At 58.8% G+C, this 16,654-nt stretch overlaps 1 protein-coding gene across 1 annotated transcript in view; it reads right to left on the minus strand.

Moving 5' to 3' along the window:
* LOC144603008 (zinc-binding protein A33-like) overlaps positions 1-16,654 on the minus strand; it is an 852,507-nt gene that overhangs the window by 309,905 nt on the left and 525,948 nt on the right.

Here is a 16,654-nt window from a genome sequence, read left to right on the forward strand (position 1 = left end):
TATCGAAACATATAAGGTTATTCAGGGGTTGGACACGTTAGAGGCAGGAAACATGTTCCCAATGTTGGGGGAGTCCAGAACCAGGGGCCACACAGTTTAAGATTAAGGGGTCGGCCATTTAGAACGGAGATGAGGAAAAACTTTTTCAGTCAGAGAGTTGTGAATCTGTGGAATTCTCTGCCTCAGAAGGCAGTGGGGGCCAATTCTCTGGATGCATTCAAGAGAGAGCTAGATAGAGCTCTTAAGGATAGCGGAGTCAGTGGGTATGGGGAGAAGGCAGGAACGGGGTACTGATTGAGAATGATCAGCCATGATCACATTGAATGGCGGTGCGTACAGGCTCGAAGGACCAAATGGCCTACTCCTGCACCTATTGTCTATTTTCTATTGTCTTTTGAATGGCGGTGCGTACAGGCTCGAAGGACCGAATGGCCTCCTCCTGCATCTATTGTCTATTGTCCTTTGAGCCAGCACCGCCATTCAATGTGATCATGGCTGATCATTCTCAATCAGTACCCCGTTCCTGCCTTCTCCCCATACCCCCTGACTCCGCTATCCTTAAGAGCTCTATCTAACACTCTTTCAAATCCATCCAGTGAATCGGCCTCCACTGCCCTCTGAGGCAGAGAATTCCACAGATTCACAACTGTCCGGGTGGAAACGTTTCTTCTCACCACAGTTTTGAATGGCCTGTGGCCTGCCTATTTTTAACTGCCGTTGAAAGTGGGCATCTCTAATGGTCCTGGGGGCGTAGTTGAAAAAGGGGGGCTTGGCCAAGATTCCTATGGCTGTGGTGTTGAGTGGCTAACAGTGTCTCCATCTGTCTCGCACACACTAGGAGCTGCACGGACATCATTTGCTGCATCCTCTTCATGGTCTTCATCCTGGGCTACATGGTGGTTGGCATCATAGGTAAGATGTTCCTGCCAGATGTTCCTGCCAGATGTTCCTTGGCCGCCCATCTCTTGGCACCACCCCTCCCTCCTGACAGAGACCCCACGTGGCACAGAATGCTCCCCCACTTTGTGGACCACCCTCCCAGGAGATCTGGGTGTCCTCGTTCATCAGTCACTCAAAGGTACAGCTGGCAGTGATGAAAGCCAAGGGCATGTTGGCCTTCTTGACAAGAGGAGTTGAGTATAGGAGCAAAGAGGTCCTTCTGCAGTTGTACAGGGCCCTAGAGAGACCGCACCTGGAGTAATGTGTGCAATTATGGTCTCCTAGTTTGAGTATAGGAGCAAGGAGGTCCTTCTGCAGTTGTACAGGGCCCTAGTGAGACCGCACCTGGAGTACTGTGTGCAATTATGGTCTCCTAGTTTGAGTATAGGAGCAAGGAGGTCCTTCTGCAGTTGCATAGGGCCCTAGTGAGACCGCACCTGGAGTACTGTGTGCAATTATGGTCTCCTAGTTTGAGTATAGGAGCAAGGAGGTCCTTCTGCAGTTGTACAGGGCCCTAGTGAGACCGCACCTGGTGTACTGTGTGCAGATTTGTTCTCCAAATTTGAGGAAGGACATTCTTGCTATTGAGGGCGTGCAGCGTAGGTTCACTAGGTTAATTCCCGGAATGGCGGGACTGTCGTATGTTGAAAGACTGGAGCGACTAGGCTTGTATACACTGGAATTTAGAAGGATGAGAGGAGATCTTATCGAAATGTATAAGATTATTAAGGGGTTGGACATGTTAGAGGCAGGAAACATGTTCCCAATGTTGGGGGAGTCCAGATCAAGGGGCCACACAGTATAAGAATGAGGGGGAGGCCATTTAAAACTGAGGTGAGAAGTAACTTTTTCACCCAGAGAGTTGTAAATGTGTGTGATTCTCTGCCACAGAGGGCAGTGGAGGCCAAAGCACTGGATGGATTTAAGAGAGAGTTAGATAGAGCTCTAGGGGCTAGTGGAATCAAGGGATATGGGGAGAAGGCAGGCACGGGTTACTGATTGTGGATGATCAGCCATGATCACAATGAATGGTGGTGCGTACAGGCTCGAAGGGCCGAAGGGCCTACTCCTGCAACTATTGTCTGTTGTCTATTGACTGCTTTCACCCTGCTGGCATTCATCAGTCCGGGCATTGAGTGGAGAAGGTCGACACAAAATGCTGGAGTAACTCAGCGGGTCGGGCAGCATCTGTGGAGAACATGGATAGGTGACGTTTCACAGAGTGCTGGAGTAACTCAGCGGGTCAGGCAGCATCTGTGGAGAACACGGATAGGTGACGTTTCACAGAGTGCTGGAGTAACTCAGCGGGTCGGGCAGCATCTGTGGAGAGAAGGAATGGGTGGAGATTGAGTTGGGTTGAGTTGAGTTGAGTTGAGTTGGTTTGAGTTGGGTTGGGTTGGGTTGGGGTGAGTTGGGTTGGGGTGAGTTGGGTTGGGGAGAGTTGGGTTGGGTTGATTGACGTTTCACAGAGGATGAGGGGGGATCTTATTGAAACATATAAGATAATTAGGGGATTGGACACATTAGAGGCAGGAAACATGTTCCCAATGTTGGGGGAGTCCAGAACAAGGGGCCACAGTTTAAGAATAAGGGGTAGGCCATTTAGAACGGAGATGAGGAAGAACTTTTTCAGTCAGAGAGTGGTGAAGGTGTGGAATTCTCTGCCTCAGAAGGCAGTGGAGGCCAGTTCGTTGGATGCTTTCAAGAGAGAGCTGGATAGAGCTCTTAAGGATAGCGGAGTGAGGGGGTATGGGGAGAAGGCAGGAACGGGGTACTGATTGAGAGTGATCAGCCATGATCACATTGAATGGCGGTGCGTAAAGGCTGGAAGGGCCGAATGGCCTCCTCCTGCACCTATTGTCTATTGACTGCTTTCACCCTGCCGGCCTTCATCAGTCCGGGCATTGAGTGGAGAAGGTCGACACAAAATCCTGGAGTAACTCAGCGGGTCAGGCAGCATCTGTGGAGAACATGGATAGATGACGTTTCACAGATTGCTGGAGTAACTCAGCGGGTCGGGCAGCATCTGTGGAGAGAAGGAATGGGTGGAGATTGAGTTGGGTTGAGTTGGGTTGGGTTGAGTTGGTTTGAGTTGGGTTGGGTTGGGGTGAGTTGGGTTGGGGAGAGTTGGGTTGGGTTGGGTTGATTGACGTTTCACAGAGTGCTGGAGTAACTCAGCGGGTCAGGCAGCATCTGTGGAGAGAAGGAATGGGTGGAGATTGAGTTGGGTTGAGTTGGGTTGGGTTGAGTTGGTTTGAGTTGGGTTGGGGAGAGTTGGGTTGGGTTGGGGAGAGTTGGGTTGGGTTGGGTTGGGTTGGGTTGGGTTGGGTTGGGTTGATTGACGTTTCACAAAGTGCTGGAGTAACTCAGCGGGTCAGGCAGCATCTGTGGAGAACATGGATAGGTGACGTTTCACAGAGTGCTGGAGTAACTCAGCGGGTCAGGCAGGTTCCGGTGACCATGGCTTCCAGTCCTGGGCTCCAGTTGTCTGGGTGTCCACATTATCTGCTGGGGTCGGGGTTGGCTTACGCTGTCTGTCCGTCCATCTGCCTGTCTAGCCGTCTGGAGGACTGCACTGTCTGACCCTCTCCTCTCCTCGTCTTCCCACAGCATGGCTGTACGGCGATCCCCGAGAGGTCATCTACCCACGCAACTCCACTGGCATGTACTGTGGCATCGGGGGCAATGAGTAAGTCGGGGGTTCGCCTGTGCTGGAATCTTGGGGTGAGGGGGAGCGGGGGGTGGGGGAGAGGGGGGCAGGGTGGGGGCCAGGGATGCCTTTGATATCAGTGTCTCAATGTACACCTCATCGGAGGCATAGACAGGGTAGACAGTCAGAAGCTTAGAAACATAGACAATAGACGCCATTCGGCCCTTCGAGCCTGTACGCACCGCCATTCAATATGATCATGGCTGATCATCCAACTCAGTACCCTGTTCCTGCCTTCTCCCCATACCCCCTGACTCCGCTATCCTTAAGAGCTCTATCCAGCTCTCTCTTGAATTAGGCCATTCGGCCCTTCGAGCCTGTACGCACCGCCATTCAATATGATCATGGCTGATCATCCAGCTCAGTATCCCGTACCTGCCTTCTCTCCATACCCCCTGATCCCTTTAGCCACAAGGGCCACATCTAACTCCCTCTTAAATATAGCCAATGAACCGGCCTCAACTACCTTCTGCGGCAGAGAATTCCACAGATTCACCACTCTGTGTGAAGAAAAACTTTCTCATCTCGGTCCTAAAAGACTTCCCCCTTATCCTTAAGCTGTGTGACCCCTTGTTCTGGACTTCCCCAACATCGGGAACAATCTTCCCGCATCTAGCCTGTCCAACCCCTTAGAATTTTGTATGTTTCTATAAGATCCCCCCTCAGTCTTCTAAATTCCAGCGATTACAAGCCGAGTCTATCCAGTCTTTCTTCATATGAAAGTCCCGCCATCCCAGGGATCAATCTGGTGAACCTTCTCTGTACTCCCTCTATGGCAAGAATGTCTTTCCTCAGATTAGGAGACCAAAACTGTACGCAATGCTCCAGGTGCGGTCTCGCCAAGGCCCTGTACAACTGCAGCAGAACCTCCCTGCTCCTATACTCAAATCCTCTTGCTATGAATGCCAACATACCATTCGCTTTCTTCACTGCCTGCTGCACCTGCACGCTTGCTTTCAGCAAAACGCTGGCACCTACAGACAGCCGCCAAAGACCATGAGAGGAATCGATCGGGTAGACGCACACAGTCTCTTGCCCAGAGTGGGGGAATCGAGGACCAGAGGACATGGGTTCACGGTGAAGCAGAAAAGACTTAGCGGGAATGTGAGGGGAGACTTTTCCACACAGAAGGTGGTGGGTGTATGGAACGAGCTGCCAGAGGAGGTAGTTGAGGCTGGGACTATTCCCAACGTTTAAGAAACAGCTAGACAGGTACATGGATAGGACAGGTTTGGAGGGATATGGACCAAGCGCAGGCAGGTGGGACTCATGTAGCTGGGACATGTTGGCCGGTGTGGGCAAGTTGGGCTGAAGGGCCCAGGTCTCGTTGCATCTCCCCGTTTCCTAATTGGCCACCATTCAGGTAATAATGATGTCGTTGATGGTGAGTGGGGGGAGGAGAGGGGGAGCTCTCCTGAAGACTGAGCTAAACTAAACTACTGTTTGGGGGAGTTGGGGGGGAAGGCGATTCGACCGACCCCCCCTGGGACCGATGGTCACCCGTCTCGCTGACTGTCGTTCCTGCTCTCGTCCGCAGCGCCAAGCCTTACGTCTTCTACTTTGACATCCTGAAATGCATCTCTCCGACCGGCATCCTCACCACTGCTCTCAACGGACTGCAATGTCCCACTACACAGGTAACAGCGCAAAGCAACCCCATTGTCACCTGTACTTCTGTTTAGTCGATTGCCCCGTGTACCTATGTCGCATGGGAACGTAGAAAACAGGTGCAGGAGGAGGCCATTCGGTCCTTCGAGCCTGTACGCACCGCCATTCACCGTGATCATGGCCGATCATCAAGATCAAGATCAAGATAGCTTTATTTGTCATCCAATATTGGACGAAATTCGGTCACCCACAGTCCAACAATAAAAGCATTAAATAGGCATTCAAATTACACAACCCCAAAAACACACAAAAAAAGAAACATCCATCTCAATCAGTACCCTGTTCCTGCCTTCTCCCCATACCCCCCTGACTCCGCTATCCTTAAGAGCTCTATCTAGCTCTCTCTTGAATGCAATGTGATCATGGCTGATCATTCTCAATCAGTACCCCGTTCCTGCCTTCTCCCCGTACCCCTGACTCCGCTATCATTAAGAGCTCTATCCAGCTCTCTCTTGAATGCATTCGGAGAATTGGCCTCCACTGCCCTCTGAGGCAGAGAATTCCACAGATTCACAACCCTCTGAGTGAAAAAGTTTTTCTTCATCTCCGTTCTAAATGGCCGACCCCTTATTCTTAAACTGTGTGGCCCCTGGTTCTGGACTCCCCCAACATTTGGAACATGTTTCCTGCTTCTAGCCTGTCCAACCCCTTAAGAATTTTATATGTTTCTATAAGATCCCCTCTCATCCTTCTAAATTCCAGTGTATACAAGCCTAGTCGCTCCAGCCTTTCAACATACGACAGTCCCGCCATTCCGGGAATTAACCTAGTGAACCTACGCTGCACGCCCTCAATAGCAAGAATGTCCTTCCTCAAATTTGGAGACCAAAACTGCACACAGTACTCCAGGTGCGGTCTCACTAGGGCCCTGTACAACTGCAGAAGGACCTCTTTGCTCCTATACTCAACTCCTCTTGTTATGAAGGCCAACATTCCATTGGCTTTCTTCACTGCCTGCTGTACCTGCATGCTTACTTAAGCATCTTGGACAATACAGCTCACACTGACACACCATGACACACTGGTCGACCTGAGGAGCACATCCAGCAACAGACTGGTCCCACCGAAATGCCACACGCCCTTCATAGAGTGATACAGTATGGAAACAGGCCCTTCGGCCCAACTTGCCCACACCGGCCAACCATTTCCCTTCTACACTAGTCCCACCTGCCCACACCGACCAACGTGCCCCATCTACACTAGTCCCACCTGCCCACACCGGCCAACATTTCCCATCTACACTAGTCCCACCTGCCCACACCGACCAATATGCCCCATCTACACTAGTCCCACCTGCCCACACCGGCCAACATGGCCCATCTACACTCGTCCCACCTGCCCACACCGACCAACATGCCCCATCTACACTAGTCCCACACCGACCAACATGCCCCATCTACACTAGTCCCACACCGACCAACATGCCCCATCTACACTAGTCACACCTGCCCACACCGACCAACATGCCCCATCTACACTAGTCCCACCTGCCCACACCGGCCAACATGCCCCATCTACACTAGTCCCACCTGCCCACACCGACCAACATGCCCCATCTACACTAGTCCCACCCGCCCACACCGACCAACATGCCCCATCTACACTAGTCCCACCCGCCCACACCGACCAACATGCCCCATCTACGCTAGTCCCACCTGCCCACACCGACCAACATGCCCCATCTACGCTAGTCCCCACCTGCCCACACCGACCAACATGCCCCATCTACACTAGTCCCACCTGCCCACACCGATCAACATGCCCCATCTACACTAGTCCCACCTGCCCACACCGACCAACATGCCCCATCTACACTAGTCCCACCTGCCCACACCGGCCAACATGCCCCATCTACCACTAGTCCCACCTGCCCACACCGACCAACATGCCCCATCTACACTAGTCCCACCTGCCCACACCGACCAACCATGCCCCATCTACTCTAGTCCCACCTGCCCACACCGACCAACATGCCCCATCTACTCTAGTCCCACCTGCCCACACCGACCAACATGCCCCCATCTACACTAGTCCCACCTGCCCACACCGGCCAACATGCCCCATCTACTCTAGTCCCACCCGCCCACACCGACCAACATGCCCCATCTACTCTAGTCCCACCTGCCCACACCGGCCAACATGCCCCAACTACACTAGTCCCACCTGCCCACACCGACCAACATGCCCCATCTACACTAGTCCCACCTGCCCACACCGACCAACATGCCCCATCTACACTAGTCCCACCTGCCCACACCGACCAACATGCCCCATCTACACTAGTCCCACCTGCCCACACCGACCAACATGCCCCATCTACACTAGTCCCACCTGCCCACACCGACCAACATGCCCCATCTACGCTAGTCCCACCTGCCCACACCGACCAACATGCCCCATCTACGCTAGTCCCACCTGCCCACACCGACCAACATGCCCCATCTACTCTAGTCCCACCTGCCCACACTGGCCAACATGCCCCATCTACACCAGTCCCACCTGCCCACACCGACCAACATGCCCCATCTACACTAGTCCCACCTGCCCACACCGATCAACATGCCCCATCTACACTAGTCCCACCTGCCCACACCGACCAACATGCCCCATCTACACCTAGTCCCACCTGCCCACACCGGCCACATGCCCCATCTACCCACTAGTCCCACCTGCCCACACCGACCAACATGCCCCATCTACACTAGTCCCACCTGCCCACACCGACCAACATGCCCCCATCTACTCTAGTCCCACCTGCCCACACCGACCAACATGCCCCATCTACTCTAGTCCCACCTGCCCACACCGACCAACATGCCCCATCTACACTAGTCCCACCTGCCCACACCGGCCAACGTGCCCCATCTACTCTAGTCCCACCTGCCCACACCGGCCAACATGCCCCATCTACTCTAGTCCCACTGCCCACACCGGCCAACATGCCCCATCTACACTAGTCCCCACCTGCCCACACCGGCCAACATGCCCCATCTACACTAGTCCCACCTGCCCACACCGGCCAACGTGCCCCATCTACTCTAGTCCCACCTGCCTGTGCTTGGTCCATATCCCTCCACACCTGTCCTATCCATGCACCTATCTGTCCGACTGTTTCATAAACGTTGTGATAGTCCCAGGCTCAACTACCTCCTCCGGCAGCTCGTTCCATACATCCTCGGTGTGGATAAGTTACCCCTCAGATTCCTGTTAAACCTTTTCCCCTTCACCGTGAACCTGTGAATATAACGTTGCAGTGAGGGGAGGGAGGGGGGGGGGGGGGGGGTGGGCCGGACTCTGTCCTCCTGGGGGGGGTCTCTCACTCTCTACCTTGTTCCTCAGGTGTGCGTGGCACAGTGCCCAACTGAGTTTTTCCTACCTGTGCTGACGTTCGTACCTGGGGTCAGTGCTTCACAGGTGTTCCAGCAACAGTACTGCAACCCAATACTGAACCTGACCACCACAAGACTGGTAAGTGTGTGCGCGTGTGCGCGTGTGTGTGTGTGTGTGTGTGTGCGTGTGCGTGCGTGTGCGTGCGTGTGTGTGTGCGTGTGTTTGCGTGCGTGTGTTTGCGTGTGTGCGTGCGCGCGTGTGTGTGTGTGTGTACGCGTGTGTTTGTGTGTATGTGAGTTTGCGTGTGTTCTTCTGAGGAAATAATTCCACAAATTCACAACGCGTCTGTGCGCACGCGTGTGTGTTTGTGTGTGTGTGCGTGCGTGTGCGTGTGTGTGTGTGTGTGTGCGTGTGTTTGCGTGCGTGTGTGCGTGCGCGCGTGTGTGTGTGTGTACGCGTGTGTTTGTGTGTATGTGAGTTTGCGTGTGTTCTTCTGAGGAAATAATTCCACAAATTCACAACGCGTCTGTGCGCACGCGTGTGTGTTTGTGTGTGTGTGCGCGTGTGTGTGTGTGTGTGTGTGTGTGTGTGCGTGTGTTTGCGTGCGTGTGTTTGCGTGCATGTGTGCGTGCGCGCGTGTGTGTGTGTGTGTACGCGTGTGTTTTGTGTGTATGTGAGTTTGCGTGTGTTCTTCTGAGGCAAATAATTCCACAAATTCACAACGCGTCTGTGCGCACGCGTGTGTGTTTGTGTGTGTGTGCGCGTGTGTGTTTGCGTGCGTGTGTTTGCGTGCATGTGTGCGTGCGCGCGTGTACGCGTGTGTTTGTGTGTATGTGAGTTTGCGTGTGTTCTTCTGAGGAAATAATTCCACAAATTCACAACGCGTCTGTGCGCACGCGTGTGTGTTTGTGTGTGTGTGCGCGTGTGTGTGTGTGTGTGTGTGTGTGTGTGTGCGTGTGTGCGTGTGTGCGCGCGTGTTCTTCTGAGGCAGAGAATTCCACAGATTTCACAACTCTCTGACTGAAAAGGTTCTTCCTCATCTCCGTTCTAAATGGCCGTATTCTTAAACTGTGTGTGGCCCCTGGTTCTGGACTCCCCCAACATTGGGAACATGTTTCCTGCCTCTAACGTGTCCAACCCCTTAATAATCTTATACGTTTCGATAAGATCCCCTCTCATCCTTCTAAATTCCAAGCCTCGTTGCTCCAGTCTTTCAACGTACGACAGTCCCGCCATTCCGGGAATTCACCTAGTGAACCTACGCTGCACGCCCTCAATAGCAAGAATATTCTTCCTCAAATTTGGAGACCAAAACTGCACACAGTACTCCAGGTGCGGTCTCACTAGGGCCCCGTACAACTGCAGAAGGACCTCTTTGCTCCTATACTCAACTCCTCTTGTTATGAAGGCCAACATGCCATTGGCTTTCTTCACTGCCTGCTGTACCTGCATGCTTCCTTTCAGTGACTGATGCACTAGGACACCCAGATCTCGTTGTACGTCCCCTTTTCCTAACTTGGATAGAGTTAATTAGAGCTCTTGGGGGCTAGTGGAATCAAGGGATGTGGGGAGAAGGCAGGCACGGGTTACTGATTGTGAATGGTCAGCCATGATCACAATGAATGGCGGTGCGTACAGGCTCGAAGGGCCGAATGGCCTCCTCCTGCACCTATTGTCTACGTTTCCATGTTTAGATGAGATGTCACGCTGGTCTCAGCTTGTCCAAGGTTCAATCATTGGGTCAGGATCTCCCAGTGAGACTCCATTCTCAACACGGGGCAGCTTGGCCACGCCAATCCCCATCTCGCCTGCACCCCACCCCCCATCCTCCCCCCCTCCCCCCCTCCCTCACCCATTGGGTGCCCCCCAGAGTAGTGCTGACAGCTGACAATGTGGTGGTTCTTGTTGTAGGCACTACAGGATATCCTGGCCAAGGAACTGTGTCCACCCTACACCGTGCCCAGCACCCCCTGTAAGTACACACCTCCGGCGGGGGTGATAGATGGGTGGGGGGGGGGGGGGATGAGAGATGGGTGGGGGGGATGAGATTGGGTGAGGGGAAGGGGTGGGGGGGGGTAGTAGATGGGGGGGGGGAGAGATGGGTGGGGGGGGAGGAGAGATGGGGTGAGGGGATGAGAGATGGGTGGGGGGAGAGATGGGTGGGGGGGATGAGGAGATGGGTGGGGGGGATGAGAGATTGGGTGAGGGGAAGGGGTGGGGGGTAATAGATGGGGGGGAGGAGAGATGGGTGGGGGGGGTAATGAGAGATGGGTGGGGGTGAGAGATTGGGTGAGGGGAGGGGGTGGTGTGGAGGTAGATGGCTGGTGTGGAGGTAGATGGGTGGGGGGGTGAGAGATGGGTGGGGGGGTGAGATGGGTGGGGTGGGGTGGGGGGGCAAGAGATGGGTGGGGGGGAGGAGAGATGGGTGGGGTGGGGGGGCGAGAGATGGGTGGAGGGGAGGAGAGATGGGTGGGGGGGAAGAGAGATGGGTGGGGGGTAGTAGGTGGGTGGGGAGGAGAGATGGGTGGGTGATGCGAGATGGGGTGGGGGGAGGGGAGGGGGTGGGGGTGAGAGATGGGTGGGTGGTGAGAGATTGGGTGCGGGGAAGGCGTGGGGGGTAATAGATGGGTGGGGAGGAGAGATGAGAGGTGGGGGGGAGGAGAGATGGGGGAGGAGAGATGGGTGGGGGATGAGAGATGGGTGGGGGATGCGAGATGGGGTGGGGGGAGGGGTGGGGGTGGGGGGGAGAGATGGGTGGGGGGAGGAGAGATGGGTGGGGGAGGAGAGATGGGTGGGGGGGATGAGAGATGGGGTGAGGAGGAGAGATGGGTGGGGGGGAGATGGGTAGGGGGATGGGGTGAGGGGAGGGGGTGGTGCGGGGGTAGATGGGTGGGGAGGAGAGATGGGTGGGGGAGGAGAGATGGGTGGGGGATGAGAGATGGGTGGGGGTGAGAGATGGGTGGGGGGGATGAGAGTTGGGGTGAGGGGGTGGGGGGGTTGTAGGTGGGTGGGGAGGAGAGATGGGTGGGGGATGCGAGATGGGGTGGGTGAGGGGAGGGGGGTGGGGTGGGGGGGAGAGATGGGTGGGGGGAGGAGAGATGGGTGGGGGGGATGCGAGATGGGTGGGGGATGCGAGATGGGGTGGGGGGGGTGGGGTGGGGGGGATGAGAGATGTGGTGAGGGGAGGGGGTGGGGGTGGGGGGGGAGAGATGGGGGGGGGATGAGAGATGTGGTGAGGGGAGGGGTGGGGTGGGGGGGAGGGGTGGGGGTGGGGGGGATGAGAGATGTGGTGAGGGGGAGGGGTGGGGTGGGGGGGGAGGGGTGGGGGTGGGGGTGGGGGGGAGGGGAGGGGTTGGGGGGAACAAAGAGAAGCCATTACTCAGGACTGTTACCCCCTGCCCCACTCTGGGTCCAACATGTGGGGGGGTTGTTTGCCCCTCCATCACCCGCGTACCCCGCCGACCCCCGCGTACCCTACTGACCCCCACTGACCCCCCCGCATACCCCACTGACCCCCCGCATACCCCACTGACCCCCACTGACCCCCCACAAACCCCACTGAACCCCACTGACTCCCCGCGTACCCCACTGACCCCCGCATACCCCACTGACCCCCGCTGACCCCCGCGTACCCCCACTGACCCCCGCGTACCCCACTGACCCCACTGACCCCTGTGTACCCCACTGACCCCCACGGACCCCCGCGTACCCCACTGACCCCCGGGTACCCCACTGACCCCCACTGACCCCCGCGTACCCCACTGACCCCCGTGTACCCCACTGACCCCCACTGACCCCTGCATACCCCCTGACCCCCACTGACCCCCACTAACCCCCAACTGACCCCCGCATACCCCACTGACCCCCACTGACCCCCGCGTACCCCACTGACCCCCACTGACCCCCGCGTACCCCCACTGACCCCCCGTGTACCCCCACTGACCCCCGCGTACCCCCACTGACCCCCGCGTACCCCACTGACCCCACTGACCCCACTGACTCCCACTGACCCCACTGACTCCCACTGACCCCACTGACTCCCACTGACCCCACTGACTCCCACTGACCCCCACTGACCCCTGTGTACCCCACTGACCCCCACGGACCCCCGCGTACCCCACTGACCCCTGGGTACCCCACTGACCCCCGCGTACCCCACTGACCCCCGTGTACCCCACTGACCCCCACTGACCCCCACTGACCCCTGCGTACCCCCTGACCCCCACTGACCCCCACTAACCCCCAACTGACCCCCGCATACCCCACTGACCCCCACTGACCCCCGCGTACCTCACTGACCCCCGCGTACTCCACTGACCCCCACTGACCCCCGCCTACCCCACTGACCCCCACGTACCCCACTGACCCCCGCGTACCCCACTAACCCCCACTGACCCCCACGTACCCCCACCGACCCCCACGTACCCCCTGACCGCAGCGTATCCCACTGACCCCCGCGTACCCCACTGACCCCCGCGTACCCCACTGACCCCGCGTACCCCACTGACCGCCACTGACCCCCGCATACAGCACTGACCCCCACTGACCTCACGTACCCCCACTGACCCCACTGACCCCACTGACCCCCACTGACCCCACCGACCCCCGCGTACCCCACCGACCCCCGCGTACCCCACTGACCCCCACTGACCCCCGCGTACCCCACTTACCCCGCGTACCCCACTGACCCCGCGTACCCCACTGACCCCCACTGACCCCAGCGTACCCCCACTGATCCCGGCGTACCCCCGCTGGCAGTTTTCGGACGCTGCGTGCCCAAGCTGGATGGGGTGGAGTACCCCCAGAACTTCACCATCGAAGGCATCGAGGCCGGGAACGCAACCGCCAACGCCGTCAAAGATGCAACGGGGTGAGTCTGGGGGGGGGGGGGGGAGGGAGAGAGTGAGGGGGAGAGAGTGAGGGGAAGAGTGAGGGAGGGGGGAGAGAGTGAGGGAGGGTGAGGGGGAGAGAGTGAGGGAGGGGGAGTGTGAGGGGGAGAGTGAGGGAGGGGGGAGAGAGTGAGGGGGGGTGAGAGTGAGGGAGGGGGGAGAGTGAGGGGAAGAGTGAGGGTGGGGGAGAGTGAGGGAGGGGGGAGAGAGTGAGGGGGGGTGAGAGTGAGGGAGGGGGGGTGAGAGTGAGGGAGGGGGGGTGAGAGTGAGGGAGGGGAGAGAGTGGGAGAGGGTGGGAGAGGTTGAAAGTGTGAGGGGGAGAGTGAGAGGGGGGAGAGTGTGAGGGGGGAGAGTGGGGGGGGGAGAGTGAGGTTGGGGGGAGGGGGGAGGGGAGAGTGAGGGGGGGGAGAGTGAGGGGGGGAAGAGTGAGGGTTCGGGGGAAGAGTGATGGGGAGAGAGTGGAGAGTGAGGGGGGGAAGAGTGATGGGGGAGAGTGAGGGGGGGAGTGTAGGTGGGGGAGAGTGAGGGTAGGGGGAGAGAGTGAGGGGGGGTGAGAGTGTGAGGGGGGAGAGAGTGAGGGGGGGGTGTGAGGGAGGGTGAGGGGGGGAGAGTGAGGGAGGGGGGAGAGAGTGAGGGAGGGGGAAGAGAGTGAGGGGGGGTGAAAGTGTTAGGAAGGGGGGAGAGTGAGGGGGGGGAGAGTGAGGGGGGGAAGAGTGAGGGTTCGGGGGAAGAGTGATGGGAGAGAGTGGAGAGTGAGGGGGGGAAGAGTGATGGGGGAGAGTGAGGGGGGGAGTGTAGGTGGGGGGAGAGTGAGGGTAGGGGGAGAGAGTGAGGGGGGGTGAGAGTGTGAGGGGGGGAGAGAGTGAGGGGGGGTGTGAGGGAGGGTGAGGGGGGGAGAGTGAGGGAGGGGGGAGAGAGTGAGGGAGGGGGAAGAGAGTGAGGGGGGGTGAAAGTGTTAGGAAGGGGGGAGAGTGAGGGGGGGGTGAAAGTGTTAGGAAGGGGGGAGAGTGAGGGGGAGTGTAGGTGGGGGAGAGTGAGGGGGGAGTGTAGGTGGGGGAGATTGAGGGTAGGGGGAAAGAGTGAGGGGGGGTGAGAGTGAGGGGGGGTGAGAGTGAGGGGGGGTGAGAGTGAGGGAGGGGTGAGAGTGAGGGAGGGGGGAGAGAGTGAGGGAGGGGGAGAGTGAGGGAGGGGGAGAGTGAGGGGAAGAGTGAGGGTGGGGGAAGAGTGATGGGGGAGAGTGAGGGGGGGAAGAGTGTGGGTAGGGGGAGGGAGTGAGGGGGGGAAAGAGTGAGGGAGGGGGGAGAGAGTGATGGGAGAGAGTGATGGGGAGAGAGAGTGAGGGGGGGAGGGAGAGAGTGAGGAGGAGAGTGAGGGTGGGGAAGTGTGAGGGGGGAGAGTGATGGGGAGAGTGTGAGGTGGGGGGTGATGGGGGAGAGTGAGAGGGGGAGGAGAGTGAGGGAGGGGGGGGAAGAGTGAGGAGGGGAGCGAGGGTGGGGGGGGGGTGAGGGTGGGGGGGGAGAGTGAGGGTGGGGGGGGAGAGTGAGGGTGGGGGGGGAGAGTGAGGGGGGGGAAGAGTGAGGGTGGGGGGGGGAGAGTGAGGGTGGGGGAGGGGAGAGTGAGGGGGGGGAGAGAGTGAGGGTGGGGGAGGGAGAGTGAGGGGGGGGGGGAAGAGTGGGGGGGAGAGTGGGGGGAGAGAGGCGGGGGAGAGAGTAGGGGGGAAGCGTGAGGGGTGGGTGGAGAGTGAGGAGGGTGGAGAGGAGTAGAGTTGGACTTAGGGGAGAAAGGGGGGAGAATGGAAGGAGGTGGGGGGGGGAGATTGGGCGTAGGGGAGAGAGTGGTAGTGGGGGGGGGGGGGTAGAGGGGAAGATTTTGGGAGGGGAGTGGGAGGAGAGGAGGTGAGGGGGGATGGAGGGATGGGACCAGAGCAGAGGGATTTTCCCCTGCCTGGGGTCCCTGCCTCTAACTGCCCCCCCTCCCTCTGGGGTAACCCCCCCACCCCATCACCCCCCCACCCCATGCACCCCCCCACCCCCGCACCCCCCCCCCCGCCCACCCCCCCCACCCATCACCCCCCACCCCATCACCCACCCCCCATCTCCCTCCACCCCCATCCCCCCAACCCCCCATCCCCCCAACCCCATCCCCCCATCTCCCCCCATCTCCCCCCAAATCCCCCACATCCCCCCATCCCCCATCCCCCACCCCCAACCCCCCCCACCCCCCCACCCCCCACCCCCCATCCCCCCACCCCCCCATCCCCCCACCCCCCACCCCCATCCCCCCCATCCCCCCATCCCCTCCAACCCCCCCAATCCCTCACACCCCACCCTCTCCACCCCATCTCCCCACCCCTTCCCCCCCACCCCCATACCCACCATCCCCCCACCACCCCCCACCCCCCCCCCTAATCCGCCCCAATCCCCCCATCCCCCCACCCTCCACCCCCCCCAAATCCCCCCACCCTCCATCCCGCCCAATCCCCACCCGGCCAATCCCCCCCAATCCCCCACCCCCCATTCCCCCACCCCCCATCCCTCCATCCCCCCATCCCCATCTCCCCATCCCCTCCATTCCTCCCACCCCCCCATTCCCCCAACCCCCCATTCCCCCACCACCCCATTCCCCCAACCCCCCCCATCCTCCCATCCCCATCCCTCCCATCCCCCCATCCCCCCCATCTCCCCCATCTCCCCCAACCCCCCATCCCCATCCCTCCCACCCCCATCCCCATCCTCCCATCCCCCATCCCCCCATCCCCTCCATCCCCCCCATCTCCCCCATCTACCCATCCCCCAACCCCCCATCCCCTTCCCTCCACCCCCATCCCCATCCCTCCATCCCCCATCCCCCATCCCCCATCCCCTCCATTCCCCCCACCACCCCCCATCCCCCCCATCTCCCCCATCTTCCCCCATCTCCCCCAATCTTCCCCCCATCTCCCCCCATCTCCCCCCATCCCCAATTCCCCCCATCCCCCCATCTCCCCCATCTCCTCCCCATCCCCCCCATCTCCCCCCCATCTCCCCCCCATCTCCCCCCCATCTTCCCCCATCTCCCCCCTCCATCCCCCATCCCCATCCCCATCCCCCCCATCCCCACCACCCCCCATCCCCCATCC

This window comes from Rhinoraja longicauda, chromosome 19, assembly GCF_053455715.1.
Source record: "Rhinoraja longicauda isolate Sanriku21f chromosome 19, sRhiLon1.1, whole genome shotgun sequence".
Classification (NCBI taxonomy): Eukaryota; Metazoa; Chordata; class Chondrichthyes; order Rajiformes; family Arhynchobatidae; genus Rhinoraja; species Rhinoraja longicauda.